Below are 15515 nucleotides of genomic sequence, written 5' to 3'. Positions count from 1 at the left end.
ACATTTTTTTGACAGTTGATCGCCAGTGGTTTCCAAACAATAACCTAAATTATACTGAATTGTTAATTACTTGGTATATTGCGCAATCAATTAGATGTATATCTTTTTTACTTTGTGTAATTTGGATGATGTAACATTTACATGTCTCTTGTGTAACTGATTTAATTAATCTATAGGCAAGAAAAAGGTTCCTTTAATATATTATATTTAGTTTCGTCACTCTTGATAACCATTCTAAACTCACGCTCATGGCAGAGAACTTTTCGGCAAATGCATTTCTATAAATTTCATCAAATTCATTTTAAATAGTATTTTGTTTTTTTGACACTAATCTTACAGTTCGACCCACTTTTAAAAACTTCAATATTCACCATAACGTTTAAAAAAATAAGCACATGTACTATGGTTGTTATTTTACTTGTGCATTCCTTATCACATGATCTTTGTTTGGATACCAAGGATTTTGACCTTGGAGTTTGACTTGCATGTGGGAAAGTTCAATACTTGCCTAAGCTGTCATACATAGGTAATTTAGCCATTTATATCCACATATGCATCGTCTTTCATATGAAGATCATATGTGGATATATGAGAATCATATGTATATATAATATATAGAATCATATGTGGCCAATATATGAGAATCATATGATATACATATGTGAATCATATGAAGTAATATACATATGTTTTATATGAAAGTCCTGTTTGGAATCATATGAATATTCACAATAATCATATAAAATCATAGAAACTGAACATGTAAACATTAAAATAATGTTCACTAATTTGTCCTTGTTATACTGGGGAAAAATCAATTTTTACTTGCTCATATGAGAATCATATGAAACGGTATAATGAGAATCATATGAAACAGTGTTCACTTATCTTTCCTTTTTAAACTGAAGTAAAATTGCAATTTCACTTATATATATCAAAAGCTGAATTTAAATGTACATTAATTCAAAAGAAATTGTTAATAATTATATGTAAATTTCTACTCTGTTTCCCCCCCCCCCCCCCTTTCCTTCTAAAAAAAACCTTTCACAATTTTTTTCTGTTATAATGCATTTCCCAGACAAAATAGATAAAGAAAAAATTAATTTGTAGGGCTGTCACGGTTCCAAAATTTTTGGGTGGGTGGTTTGATTTTTTTAGGTTTGGTTTGGGTATTTGGTTCGGGAATTTAATGGAAAAAAAGCTAATGATTTGTATTATTTTCAACAACAAAAAGAATATTTTCATTTAATCTTCGAAATAGCAACATTTAAACTAGTTTAAAGTAGCTTCCTGACTAGACAACAATTATCCCTATTATTTAAATCACCTTATAATTGCAATGTATTAAGAAATCTCTCGTTTTTTTACGCCATTTTTATAGAAAAACCCTACACTCTATCAAATTAACCAACCGAATTCCAGAAAAACAAACCGAAACCGAACCGAATGAATTGTTGCGGTTCCGGGTATTTCGGGTACCCGTGACAGCCCTATTAATTTGCTTTTCATTTTAAATCTTTTGGGTTTGGCTAAGTAAAATTTTGATAGTTTAAGTTTTAATTAAATGTATTCTTAGAAAATATCTACTGTGTGAGACTGTTAGTATTTGTCTTACAGGGAATATACAGTCAGCCTCTTGTAAGATAAAGAACAAATCCCAAATAAGGCTTCTTAAAGTTAAGGTAACTACACACTGTTAAATAAACTTTGTTATAGTCTTCCCAAAAGTTTGGGATATCTTTGATTCACAATGTCTGTTTTTGCCGTCACTTGTTGTGTATTTTTTGTCCAAAAATAATATACATGTATCTGTATCAGAATCTTCTTAATTTTTTTGACAATCTGAATTAATATATACTGTTTGAACATTCCAAATTTAATTGTCAAAATAACAAAAAAAAAAAGTTTTTTTTTTGATTTTATTATGAAGCATATCTTTCAATAGTGTAATTGTTTTGCAAATTACATCATAGGATTCCTCAAAACACCTAGTATAACATATATAACATTATTTTTATCTTGTATCATATCTGTGTCAGTGAATTGGTACATTTGTTTGCTGATAATACCTAAGTAACTTTTATAACTCATAGAATTTAAGAATTATTTTATTTTTACTTTTGAAATTTTTTTAAAACCATTCTGTGCCACAAAGAAATTGTTAGGAAAAGGAGAAGTGGTGGATATTCATTTTTGGGCGGTCAGTTCCCAAAAAGATTTTAAAAAGGTCATGGAAGATCAAAAGGGGGGACAACTGAAAAAACTGAAAGATACAGAAGGAAAAAGAGCAAGGAAATATATATGGAATAATTATGAAAAGGGGAGGATGTACACAATCTTTTAATTTTACCTGTGAAGATTTCCCCTAATGTATGCTGGAATAATCCATAACTTGATTTTTCATAAATTTACAATAGAGAATACATGACAAATGTTATTGCTGATATTTCAATGTTGCTTTGGAACTTTCATGTCATATGGTATTTTTATACATTACCTAATTATGTTATTCATTTGTACATGTACAGTATACATTTTAATACAAATCATTTTGCTGAAATCTTATAATTTGTACTCATGTTAGAATATGTTTAAAACATTATCGACAAATGCTACTGACTTGTTTGTATATTTTCTTTTAAGAATGTACACTGTGAAAAATAAGTTATTTCTCTTGATGAAAAAAATTTTTTCAAAAAAGTTGTGTAAGCATTTTAAGATATTTTTAAAAATTTAACCAATGAAGATTGATCATTGTAATGTAATAATTTTTTTAAAGCAGAAATATTATTTTTAAATTTTAAAGAATGTGAAAAATATTTTAAAAAGAACACACAAGTGTTTCATATATTTAATTAAAGATTTTCATATATTCTCATATGTAAATGGCTTGAAACACACATAGTGTTTCATATGATTTACATATGATGCCATTTTCATATGATTCTCATATGTAAATGGCTTGAAACACACTGAAGTATTCATATGAAAATCATATGTAGTTATTTTCATATGATTCACATATGTGGATTATATGTAAATAATGATTTGCTTCATATGATTCACATATGATGCCCTTTTTCTATGATTCTCATATGAAACCAATCATATGGAAACATATGTGGCTAAGTTGCCTGTGTATTGGGGAAGTTTCAAAAACGCAATTTATTAAATAACAAAAATATAAATTTGATGACTCACCTCTTTCCAATAACCACATGACTCCATCGTGACAGAATTCTACCAGACCCGTCTTTTCTGAGTTCGGGAGACATAAGTACTGTTTGTTACCATACTTGTCTTGACCACATCCCAGTCTGGCAGAGGCTATCAATGTTTCCGTCAGGTTCCTTGGACAGGAGTCCACTATTCCAGCCATTACTGTACAGAACTAAGTCACAAGCGAAAAAATACAAAAAGGTCCATCTTTAAGAGAAAGATTTACTTTCAGTTATTTTCACTTAAAATAAAATTGTGATGCGTAATTTGAGTGTAAGGTATAATTATAATTATTTTTTTTATGTTGTAGGTTATCTGTAAAAACTCTGAGAAATAACAGTATCTTTAAGTGGTGGTATCAATAATAATAAATGTGATCGTTTTAATTCAAGCACCTTCAGGTCAAGAAAATATATTTTTCTTTGACATTAAATGTTTTTTTTAAATACTGTTGTCAGTCAGGCGATGCCTTCGTTTACAAAATATAATAGATTTTCTTTAAAATTAAAGATAATATACATTTAAAAAAGGTGGGTCTGACAGTTGATACACAAACAAGGCTATTAAGTTTTTTGTTGTATAAGGGCCCCTTCCAAAATTTACGTCAATGGGGCACCTGTAAGGGCATTAAGCTGTATAATTAGGACCTCCATTTAGGCTTTAGGCTCCATACTTTGGGCACGTGTTAGGGCATTAGACTCCATAGTTAAAGCACGTGTTAGAGGATATAAGGAAACATATTTAAGGCACGTGTGAGGCATTAAGCTCCATAGTTAGGGCACCTGTTAGGGTATAAGGCTCCATAGTTAGGGCACCTGTTAAGGCAAAAGGCTCCATAGCAAGGGCTCCTGTTAGGGCATTAGGATCTATAGTTAGGGCACCTGTTAAAGCATTAGCCTCTATAGTTAAGGCTCCTGTTAGGGCATTAGGCTCCATATATAGTTAGGACGCCTGTCAATGCATTAGGCTCCATAGTAAGGGCACCTGTTAAGGCATCAGGCTCCATAGTTTGGGCTCCTGGTAGGGCATTAGGCTCCATAGTTAGGGCACCTGTTAGGGCATTAGGCTCCATAGTAAGGAAACCTGTTAGGACTTTAAGCTCCATAGTTAGAAAACCTGTTAGGACATTAGGCTCCACAGCTAAGGCATTACGTTTCATAGTGAGGGTACCTGTTAGGGCATTAGATTCTATAGTTAAGGCTCCTGTTAGGGTATTGAGTTCCATAGTTAGGGCACTTGTTAATGCATTAGGATCCATAGCAAGAGCACCTGTTAAAGCATTACCCTCTATAGTTAGGGCTCCTGGTAGGGCATTAAGCTCCATATTTAGGGCACATGTCCAGGCATTAGTCTCCATAGTTAGAAAACCTGTCAATGCATTAAGGTCCATATTTAGGACATCAGTTAGGGATAAGGCTCCATAGTTATAAGGCATCTGTTCATGCATTAGGCTCCATAGTTAGGGCTCCTGTAAATGCATTACATAGGCGTCGGACACAAATTGAAACCATTCTAAGGCCAAATTAAAAAATTCTTGTTTCCTGTCATCCAACCTACCCTACATTTTATATTTTTCCTGACCCTATAAGATTTTATTACATTTTCATTTTTTGGGTGACTATTTTTAAAATTTTTAAGTCTACCAACAATATTTACAGAACTAATACATCACAAGTGTACAGGATACCTTTACTTTATAAATCTTCATTACCAAACTTGCTCTGTAAACTGTTAACATATCATTTTCTTGTTATTACATGATATATGTTCTGCATCCATTGAGTTTTCAAAATAAAATTTTTTCTCAAAATAAAATTTTTTCCCTACCTACCTACCCTAATTTTTTTGGTCAGTAGACAGGAAACAAGAGTATATTTTCTTTTGGCCTAATTCAAAAGGGGGAGCTAAACCAACAATAAAAGGTTAATCCCACATTTCAATGCTTTTATAATATCTATCTTTGCAAAAAAGGGGGCTAACCCACCCACCCCCGGTTCCAACACTTTTGCATTAGGCTCCATAGTTATGGCATCTATTAATGCATAAGGTGTCATAGTTATATGGCACCTGTTAGGGTTTTACAGTTATGGCACCTGTTGGGGCATTAGGCTCCATATTAAGGGGACCTGTTAGTACATTAGGCTCTGAGTATTACGTTAGGTGCTTATATATTTTTTACCCCTTTGGAAACTGTTACGCGCCATAATTCAGGTACTAATAATTTTCCAAGATAAGGGCTTTTCCTTAAAAAAAATCTTTATAATGCTACTTTTTCCCTACAACAACATATTTAGCAGTTACTGTTTGAAAATCTTTGGACTACTTCAAATGCATCTTCCGCGTAGCCAATGGGTTTTGATCCTCACTCCCCTGAGTATGCGTATCAGGAACCATTGACTATAGAAAAGATGCATCGAATGAAAAAGAATAATAAACTAGAGCAAAGCTCGTTGCAAAGCAACGAGTAGGTCTTCCGTCCGGTTTTGACCAGAAGTGACGGAACAAAAGAAAGCAATGAGCTCGAAGTATTCAGTGACTTTATAATTTCAATTTTGCATCAAAAACCTTCAGAAAAAGCCATTTTTTTGTCACTTCCGGTTTGACCGAAAGTGACAACGACGGACGAAAAAAACTCGTTTTTATGCTCCCAGAGACATATGTAACCCAAAAACTTGTCAAGAACGGCAAAAAACGCGTTTTTCCGACCACTTCCGGTTTGGCCGGAAGTGACGACGCCGGACGTATTTTGACGACTCAAGTAGATTTAGCTGGACATTTTGAACAACTTTGCTTCTTTGACGTATTACAAATTCTAAATACTTTTTGAGATATAAAGGAAAAACATTCGGCCCCTCTCGGCCCCTAATTTAGGGGGGCAGTCCTTTTTTCGAAGAACCAATTGAAAGATCTTGGAATTCTATACTTTTTTTGCTTACATGTTTTAACAAAATATTTCTATGGGGAAAAAGTTATCGTAGGAAAGGTGTTAAAATTTTGAAATTCTTGGTTGGACTATTTTCGGGCCATAGCGAGCGTCGGCATTTCGTACTTCCGGTGGTTGTGATATACGAAATTCACTTCTCCAAAGGTTGCTCTAGCATCACTGAAAATTTCATGCTTCTCTGTTGGGTGGTTTTTCTGAAAACTGCCGGACAAAGTGACCCTCTGAAAATCACTAAAACGCGGAAATCTCAAAACCGGAAGTGACGTCATCAATACAAAAAAATATATGTCTAGATTTTTTCATGCTCTATCAGTCGTGAAAGTTTCATGAAAATCAAGGGAGCCGTTTTTGAGAACTTGCGTGTACAAAATAGGTAAGAAAAACAAGAGGCCCAAGGGCCACAACGCTCACCTGAGCACCTTTGGTCGTCCATTGTGGCCCCGTCCTGACCGCCCGCAATCATGATTTGAACAAACTTGAATTTACACTACCTGAGGATGCTTCCCTATAAATATGATCAATCATGGCTTGGCTATTCTTGAGAAGAAGATTTTCCTATATATTTCTATGTAAAACTTTGGTCGGCCATTTTGCCCCCCTACCCCCAGGGGTCAGGATTTAAACAAATTTGAATCTACACTACCTGAGAATGCTGAATATAAATATGATCAATTATAGCTTGACTGTTCATGAGAAGAAGATTTTTAAAGAATTTTCCTATATATTCTTATGTAACACTTTGGTCAGCCATTGTGGGCCCGCCCTAGCCCCGGGGGTCATGATTTGAACAAACTTGAATCTACACTACCTGAGGATGTTTCCCCATAAGTTTCATCTTTCCTGGCACAGTGATTCTTAAGAAGTAGATTTTTAAAGCATACCACCAAATTTTCATTAATTCCCAATTATCTCCCCTTGAATGAGGGCGTGGCCATTCATTTGAACAAACTTGACTCCCCTTTACCCAAGGATGATTTGTACCAAGTTTGGTTAAAATTGGCCCAGGGGTTCTTGAGAAGAAGTCGAAAATGTGAAAAATTTACAGACAGACAGCTAGACAGCTAGATGGACGGACAACGGACAAAATGTGATCAGAAAAGCTAACTTGAGCCTTTGGCTCAGGTGAGCTAAAAACAATAATAACTAGAGCAAAGCTCGTTGCAATGCAACGAGTAGGTCTTCCGTCCAGTTTTGCCCAAAAAAAAGAAAAGAAAGCAATGAGCTAGTCTCCAGTGACTTTATAATTTCAATTTAGCATCAAAACCTTTAAAATAAGCCATTTTTTGCTACTTCCGGTTTGACCGGAAGTGACGACGACACACGGAAAAATTACTTTATATGCTCCCAGAGACATATGAAACCCCAAAAAACTTTAAAACAGCAAAAAACGTGTTTTCCGACCACTTCCGGTTTGGCCGGAAGTGACGATGCCGGACGTATTTTGACGACTTCAATAGATTAAGCTTGACATTTTGAACAACTTTGCTTCTTTGCAACAAATACTAAATACTTTTTGAGATATAAAGGAAAAACATTCGGCCCCTCTCGGCCCCTAATTTAAGGGCCAGTTTTTCGAGGTATCATTTGAAAGATTTTGGGAAATTTTATTTTTTTTTTGTTCAAATTTTTTAACAAAATATTTCTAGGTAAAAAGTTATCGTAGAAAAGGTGTTAAAAATTTGAAATTCCTGATAGGACTATTTTCGGACCATAGCGAGCGTCGGCACTTCGTACTTCCGGTGGTTGTGGTATACGAAATTCACTTTTCCAAAGGTTGCTCTAGCATCACTGAAAATTTATGTTTTTGTGTTGAGTGGTTTTTCAGAAAACTGCCGGACAAAGTGACCCTCTGAAAATCACTAAAACGCGGAAATCTCAAAACCGGAAGTAACGTCATCAAAATAAAAAAATATATATATCTAGATTTTTTCATGCTCTATCAGTCCTGAAAGTGTCATAAAAATCGAGCGAGCCGTTTCAGAACTCGCTACACAAAATCAGTAAGAAAAAAAACAATAATAACTAGATGCGTTCTTGTTGCTAAAGCAACAAGCGGTCTTCCGACTGTTCTATGATGCGACATCCCATGAAATAATTTCAGAATGTATTTTATTATTTACATTTATTCACAGCAGTCTCTCCGCATACATCACAATAGTTACAGGTTTTCCCTAAAATATTAAAAATAGCTTTTAAAAAATCGGAAAATATTCCATACGTTTTATAAAAGAGATAAAATCATTTGCAACTGAAAAAAGAAATCAAAAAAAAAAAATTGAAACGCCCACAGCATTGAACCCGACAGTGGGACAAAGTTTTGGGTTGGTCAAACTTTTCAATATATACACGCATCAAGATACTAAACATATAATTAGAATTCTCAAATGACACTCTATAAATCCTGTAAATCCTAAAGAAAAATATTGAAAAACAAAAAAGTTGAGAAATAAGGGTTTTTGAATTCACTTCCGTTTGCGACCGGAAGTACCGCGACGAAAAATAAAGGTAGTTGCCCATAACGGAGTTCGATGTTCTATCATCTCAGTGAGTTTCACTTTCATATCTTGAGCCGTTCTGAGAAAAATCTGGACAAAATGCCTTTTTAAAAATAAAAAATCCCCAAAAATCCAAAAGACAGTGAATTTTAAAAAAACAAAAACCGTTAGAGATATTCTCAAGATGCATCATCCCTGTAAAAATCTTTCAAATCCGTCTACGCACAGCTTAGATATAACCCTAACTATGAAAAAAGAAGAATAATAATTAAAAAACAGACGAATAACAGTAAATTTCCGAAAGGGAAATTAGAAGACCTAATAATAAAAATAGTGGAAAAGGAACCTAAGAATAACAGTAATTTCCGCTAAGACGGAAGACCTTAATAACTGGAGACTTATTGTTCAGAGAACAATAAAGGCTTTTCCCCCTTCTTTAAATTTCAAATTTGTTTTATATCTAACTCCTTAAAACTATATTCCATGAAAAAGAAACAAAAATTGTCTGAAAGCATAGAAAAAAAGAAAAAAATTTCAAAAATTGGAATGACCTTGACCTTTGACCTTGAAAAAATATTCAAGGTCAAAGGTAAGGGAAATGCAATTGACCTTATGCTTCTACGACTTATAGTTTTCAAGTTATAAAGTACAATGTAAGTACAAACAAGAGGCCCAGGGGCCACAGCGCTCACCTGAGCACATCGGGCATAAATTTATTCCCCCCCCTCCAGGCGTTCATCATTTGAACAAATTAGAATCTACACTACCTAGGATGATTCCATATAAAAACATGTATCACTAATCATAGCTTTGAAGAACTTGAAAAGAAGATTTTAAAAGGTTTCCCTATATATTCCTATGTAAAACTTGGGATGGCCATTTTGGACCCACCCTTGCCCCACATGATGGGAACAAACTTGAATCTACACTACCTGAGGATGATTCCACATGAGTTTCATCTTTCCTGGCCCAGTGGTTCTGGAGAAGAAGATTTTTAAAGTTTTTTCCTAAATTCCTATAAAAAACAAGGGTGGTTTTTGGCCCCACCCTTGCCCAGGGGGTCATGATTTGAACAAATTTGAATCTACACTACCTGAGGATGATTCCACATGAGTTTCATCTTTCCTGGCCCTTTGGTTCTGGAGAAGAAGTTTTTTTAAAAATGCCATTAATTTTTAAAAAATTTATGATTATCTCCCCTTGGAAAAGGGCGTGGCCCTTCATTTGAACAAACTTGAATCCCCTTCACCCAAGGATACTTTTTGCCAAGTTTGGTTGAAATCGGCCCAGTGGTTCTTAAAGAAGATGAAAATGTGAAATGTTTAAGACGACAACGATGACAACCACAACGACAGACGACGGACAAATTTTGATCAGAAAAGCTCACTTGAGCCTTGGCTAGGTGAGCTAAAAATAGGGAAAAAGAAACCGAACGAAAACAATAAACGGAAGACCTTAATAATAATAATAAAAATAGTGGAAAAGAAACCTAAGAATAACAGTAAGGTCTTCCGCTGAAAACGGAAGACCTTAATAATTTCAACTTTGTAGGTTCGGACACAATGTTTATATTTTTATCTTATACCATTAAAATATAAATGCCATCTGGAAAAAAAAATCAATTTCTTATTGAGTATATATTGATGTATCCGCATTAATTCGATATTTAGAGAGGAATGATTTAAATATTTCAGTCACAGGCTTTTGTTTGATACAGGGCACTCCCTACTTATTTTTAACAAGGTGGGGGTTCAAACAAATGCCTTGATTTTAAACTTGTACAAATTCTAACATTTATCTACACGTTCTTTGGCCCATATGGAAAATACTATCAAAAATTAAAAAAAAGTAGCATTTTTGGAATATTATTTATAAAATACCTTTTTTCAAATAAAAAATCAAATCTATAGAGTAACTGCATGTTTTACCTCGCGTTATCATCTCTCTAGGAGTCTGAAATCAGGTTGAGGTTCTTTGTTATCCATCCTCTGAAACATTCCTTCTATGGCGTCCCTTGGTGACCTTCACCTAATTATTTAAAGGGTGTTGCTAAAACGCGGAACGGAAAACGGAACGGAAAGCGGAACGGAACGGAAAACGGAAAATTATTTGTCAAAGAAATAACATAAATTCAATATAAATCAGATAAAAGAGCAATATTCTTGTTGTAATAGTCATTTCTAATAAAAATTAATTGTAAACTATTATATATTCATGAGTCATACACACCCTCCGTGGAAAAAATGCTACAGAAAGAACCCCCCCCCCCCCCACACACACACACGAAATAGGATTTTTGTGTTTGGGCAAAGGACATATTCCCCTTTTATTTGCTTGTAAAATTTTGTTGTATGTAGGAATTTTTTTCTTACCCCTCCCCCCTCTTTCAATTTGTTTCCAATTTCAATATGTGAAAAGACAAAAATAACTAGTTATGCTATTCAGATTATGCACGCAGTGTCGAATTCGCGAGTCATAAAAGGGGGTGGCTTTTCGGGTCTGTGTAGGGGCCCACAGCCACATTAAAATTTGATTTATTAAACCTTATGTACATTTTGGACAAAAAAAGGGGGAAAATTTATTACATTTTCTAAGACATTTCCGATGAGTGGGAATACAAACACATTTTTACGGGGTATTCATATACGCCCCCCCCCCCAACATGCACACATACGTGCCGCAAATAAACAAAATTTAACTGCAATGAATGCAAAGATTCTGCAGTCTGCATTATATCTACCACAACTTTGTCTATCCACAAAAGGACTCTATTTTTGAATAAAATTTTAACAACCAGTGTGTATAAGAGATGTTTATTCGAGCTTGCCGTAAATGTTTGCCCTAAACGTAATCTTAATAATTTTTTAAAACTTTTTTTTCTCTTTCCATGGTTCATTTAAATATCAAATACGAGGGCTGTTCGGAAAAATTTTAGACAATTACATTTACTCCTTAAAGGACGGAGATAATTTATAAAATTCATCAATATCTTATAAAGAACGTCTAAAACACTAAAGAAAATTTTCAAATTTCATAACTATATAAGGTTCTGTGAAGTAATAAATATCATATTCTATCGACCCGGAGCAGCCTCGCTACGTCATTTAACCTGTTAACGTTACGTTAGCAGTAGATTGTTTCGCATGTGAAACGATCGGGAAGCGTTTAATACTTTTCCTTCTTTGTTATTACATAAATAACATTACAGAAATCAAAGTTCTTTTCTTAAACTATTCTTTAAAAAAGTATGCTGTTGACCCCAGTCAAAAAATTTCATTTATCGGAAAGAACCACTTAGAATCATGCGCGCTATTTGCAACGCGGGTTAAATACCGTAACGATATCAATACTGTATGTAATAACTCATGGTCGTCCAGATCTTTTGATTTTACTCTTGTTTATTAAATTGCTAAAAAATGTATACCAAGGAAATAACAAACCCTAACACATCATTTTTTTTTCTCGTTGTTATAGTTTTAGCAGGTCGTTCAGTCTTAAAAAGAGTTCTACATTGCGCTACACAAAATTTTAGGTATGTTCACTGCTCCGCCCTTAACGTCAAAATCCATTTTTTTGTTGTTAGCAGTTTTTCCCGGTTTTTTATTTCCCCCATATTTCTGATCAAAATTCTATAAATTGCACAACATGAATTTGAACCAAAGCTGAAAAATTATACACTTAAACTAAATTATTTTAGCTTCATTATTGATCCACAAAGGGGTTAAATTTTGGGGTTTCATATTTCAAATGTCTGATTCCGCGACTGCTCCGGGTACCCCTACTATTGACACATTTATATACAATTGTAAAAAATATTTAATATTTTTAAAATATTTCTTGCTCTTATTAATTTTAAGTGTATGTCAAATGTATGTGCCAATTTTCACTGAAAAACTTTCATTAGAAAGCAAAATATACACAATGTCTCAATAATTTTCGAACAACCCTCTTTTTTCCCCCCCCCCCCCCAAAGTTATAACCTTTTGACTACGGAAATGTTGTTCAAGTTCATATTCTCACCCTTTTTGTGAATATAATAAATGTAGTAAGTAAGTGTAAAAAAAAATAGTATTGACAGATTTTGGGGAAATTTGGGAAATTATCCCCCCTACCGAATCAAACAATTGTTTTCTTTTTGTGTTTATATCCCCCCCCGAATCAAACAATTTTTTTTTTTTTTTTTTTTTTTTTTTTTTTTTTTTTTTTTTTTTTTTTTGCTTGTCAAATACTTTTCAAGTTCGTTCCCCCTTTTCAAATTCGATTCTATATGTGACTGCTATGTTAGCGATTTTTTAAAATAAAAGACGAGCATGACAAAATCAACTTGTATTTCATAGTGGGGGATTGAATGTGTCAAATTATATCGATTATGATAAAATTTGTGTATTTTAAGTGATTTAATCCAAAAAATGTATATTCCGTTTTCCGTTCCGTTCCGCTTTCCGTTCCGTTTTCCGTTCCGCGTTTTAGCAAAGTTATTTAAATATCTCTCTTACTTGAATAAGTACAACGTACTCCATGCATTTCCGATAGTTTTTTTTTTTTGGGGGGGGGGGTGTATCCACTCAGGCGGGGACCCAGGAATTGAAGTTAGAGGGGGTGCCAATTTAGGCAAGGGGTTGGGTCCGCCTTGAGGCCCCCAGTGGGTCCAGGGCAAAGCCCTGGTGGTGGCCCCCAAACATGCATGTTTTTTCGGCCTTCTTCAGTTCGGCCCGCAGTTTGTTCGGCCTCGATTTTTTCGAACTCTAGCAATTTCGGCATTAGATACCTAGTCGTTTGGCCTAAGTTGAAGAAAGCGACAAAAATGATATAGAAATGGTGTGAAATAAATCTTTATTGAAATTATTGTATGTTGCTGTGTCTTTGAAATTGAATTTGATAAAGAAAATTTATTGTTCAAAGTGGTAGAAAACTTCCATGCATTACGGTGTATGTGTTAACGTTATATATAACTTAATTATTTTACTTTTGCTGTTAGGCATGATTAAATAAACCAGAATAAATAATAATTAAGAATTAAGAAAATGAAAAAATTATTCGACAATCAACGTTTCGGCATCTCGTATTTGTTTGCAAAAAATTGAAAATAAAAAATACCTTTATATACCGGTAAACAGGTTAAAACTGGTCTGTATTCACTGTTAGCGGTATCCATAAATAATAAGTAGTTCTTTTTTGACAATTTTAGCAACGAATTATTTATTTGTTTTAAAATTGTTTTATAGGGTGAAGTGTGATTAATGAAGGTAAAGACAAAATTTCCCGCAAACTCACATTGCGGTGACAGTTGTCCTTTCCCCCGTAAACAATATATAACTTAAGGTGTTAGAAAATGAGGGGGCTTATTGAAGGATTCCACACGATTTCAATGTATCACTTGTTCCTAAACAGCACCCGAAGAAAATCAGCAATGACAGTTTTGTTTTGAAAATATTTTATTGGTAATCAAAAGGATAAGAAACAAGTTCTAACAACTTACTAGTTCTCCTTAAAAACACATAATAAATTTCACGCAAAATAATATCAAAAACGTATAAAAAAATTAAATAATATATCTAGCTAATTCACATGTGTCACTTATGAATTTATGAACAGCGGCAAAATGTCAATGTTTAATTCAAATGAAAAGTTTTCGTGGCCCCAGAGAATTAAGTGTACATCTGTGATGTCTAAATCAAGCAAAAAGATGTTCAAAAAGATTATACTTCGAGAATCAATATTTTTTTACACAAAGAAAAAATGATAGGCATCATCTTGTTTCCACAATAGTAACAAGGATTATGATAATATTACGTTTCAATAATTTTCTTGGTTCAATATACAGTTGTGCCTTACATGTAATTTAGATGAATAATGTTAGTAAGGACGGTTTTTAAGGTACACACCTCCAAAAATGATTTGGTGGGGGGGGGGGGGGGGGGGAAGTTGTTTTGTATTAAAAAATAAAAATATATAAACATATCCCCTTATCATGTGTATTTATTTTATTAGTTTTTTTTCCTTTTTTGTGTTATCTTACTTTTTTGCTAATCGTAGTCTCCCAAAAAAAAAAATATTGATAGACCGGTCTATCAATATAGGGGAAACTCGATTGCAGCTACTTACTTTTTTGATAAATTTTCTGCGAGTACAAAAATTGTCACAAATATTTTTTTAAAAAAAATTGTCCCCAGTGATAATTTTGTTAAAATCATGATTGAATTTTTTTTTAAAAGAACTTAAATAATTGATTAAAATCAAATGTTACGCAAGCTGACAACAGAATAAGATACATGTATTACGATTGTATGCCATCGAGGTAAATTACAATTACAAAATTTTCGATTAATCATACATTAATATGTAATATTTTCATTAACCCCCATCTTTAGATGCCAGATGGAATTTTTTTTTAAATAATTGCAATTTTTAAATCAATTGTAATGAATATAGTCATTAGAGGTCATTTATTACATGGGTTGCACCCCATGATCATTTAATTTTTAAAACCCAATTATATGACATCGTGAAGATTCATACAGAGCCTGCTGGTGTGAAATTTATTGCATTGAGATATTATATATTTTTCTCAGTTTCACAATAATGTGTTGAAAGTGATAAAATGTAGTATAGATTAATGCCACCAGAAAGGCAGAATTTTGAACATCAATTAAGTTTATTATTATTTTTAGAAATTCGGTATCTGCAACCTTAATACTTCTCAATTATTGGAAAAAATTTCTCCAAAATAGATATTGAAGAAATCAGAATTAAAGAGCTTAAGAATTCAAATATTTATAATCTAAATCAATTTTATTCATTTATTTTTTTTTAAATCGGAACTTCAGAACTTCGTATAACTGAAATTGGGTTTTTTG

General features: G+C 33.3%; 1 long non-coding RNA gene across 1 annotated transcript; it reads right to left on the bottom strand.

Annotated features, from left to right (window-relative positions):
- Positions 1–5: 5 nt before the first annotated feature.
- LOC134228748 (uncharacterized) lies at positions 6–10649 on the bottom strand. The gene is made up of 3 exons (XR_009984064.1): positions 10587–10649; positions 3202–3391; positions 6–44 (listed from the first exon to the last, which is right to left on the bottom strand). It is a non-coding gene; the product is annotated as an uncharacterized LOC134228748 (long non-coding RNA).
- Positions 10650–15515: the final 4866 nt, after the last annotated feature.

Source organism: Saccostrea cucullata, unplaced genomic scaffold (assembly GCF_032062105.1).
Source record: "Saccostrea cucullata isolate Sc308-1 unplaced genomic scaffold, CSIRO_AGI_Scuc_v1 ctg5128, whole genome shotgun sequence".
NCBI classification, from domain to species: Eukaryota; Metazoa; Mollusca; class Bivalvia; order Ostreida; family Ostreidae; genus Saccostrea; species Saccostrea cuccullata.
This window is presented reverse-complemented; position numbering and strand designations above follow the sequence as displayed.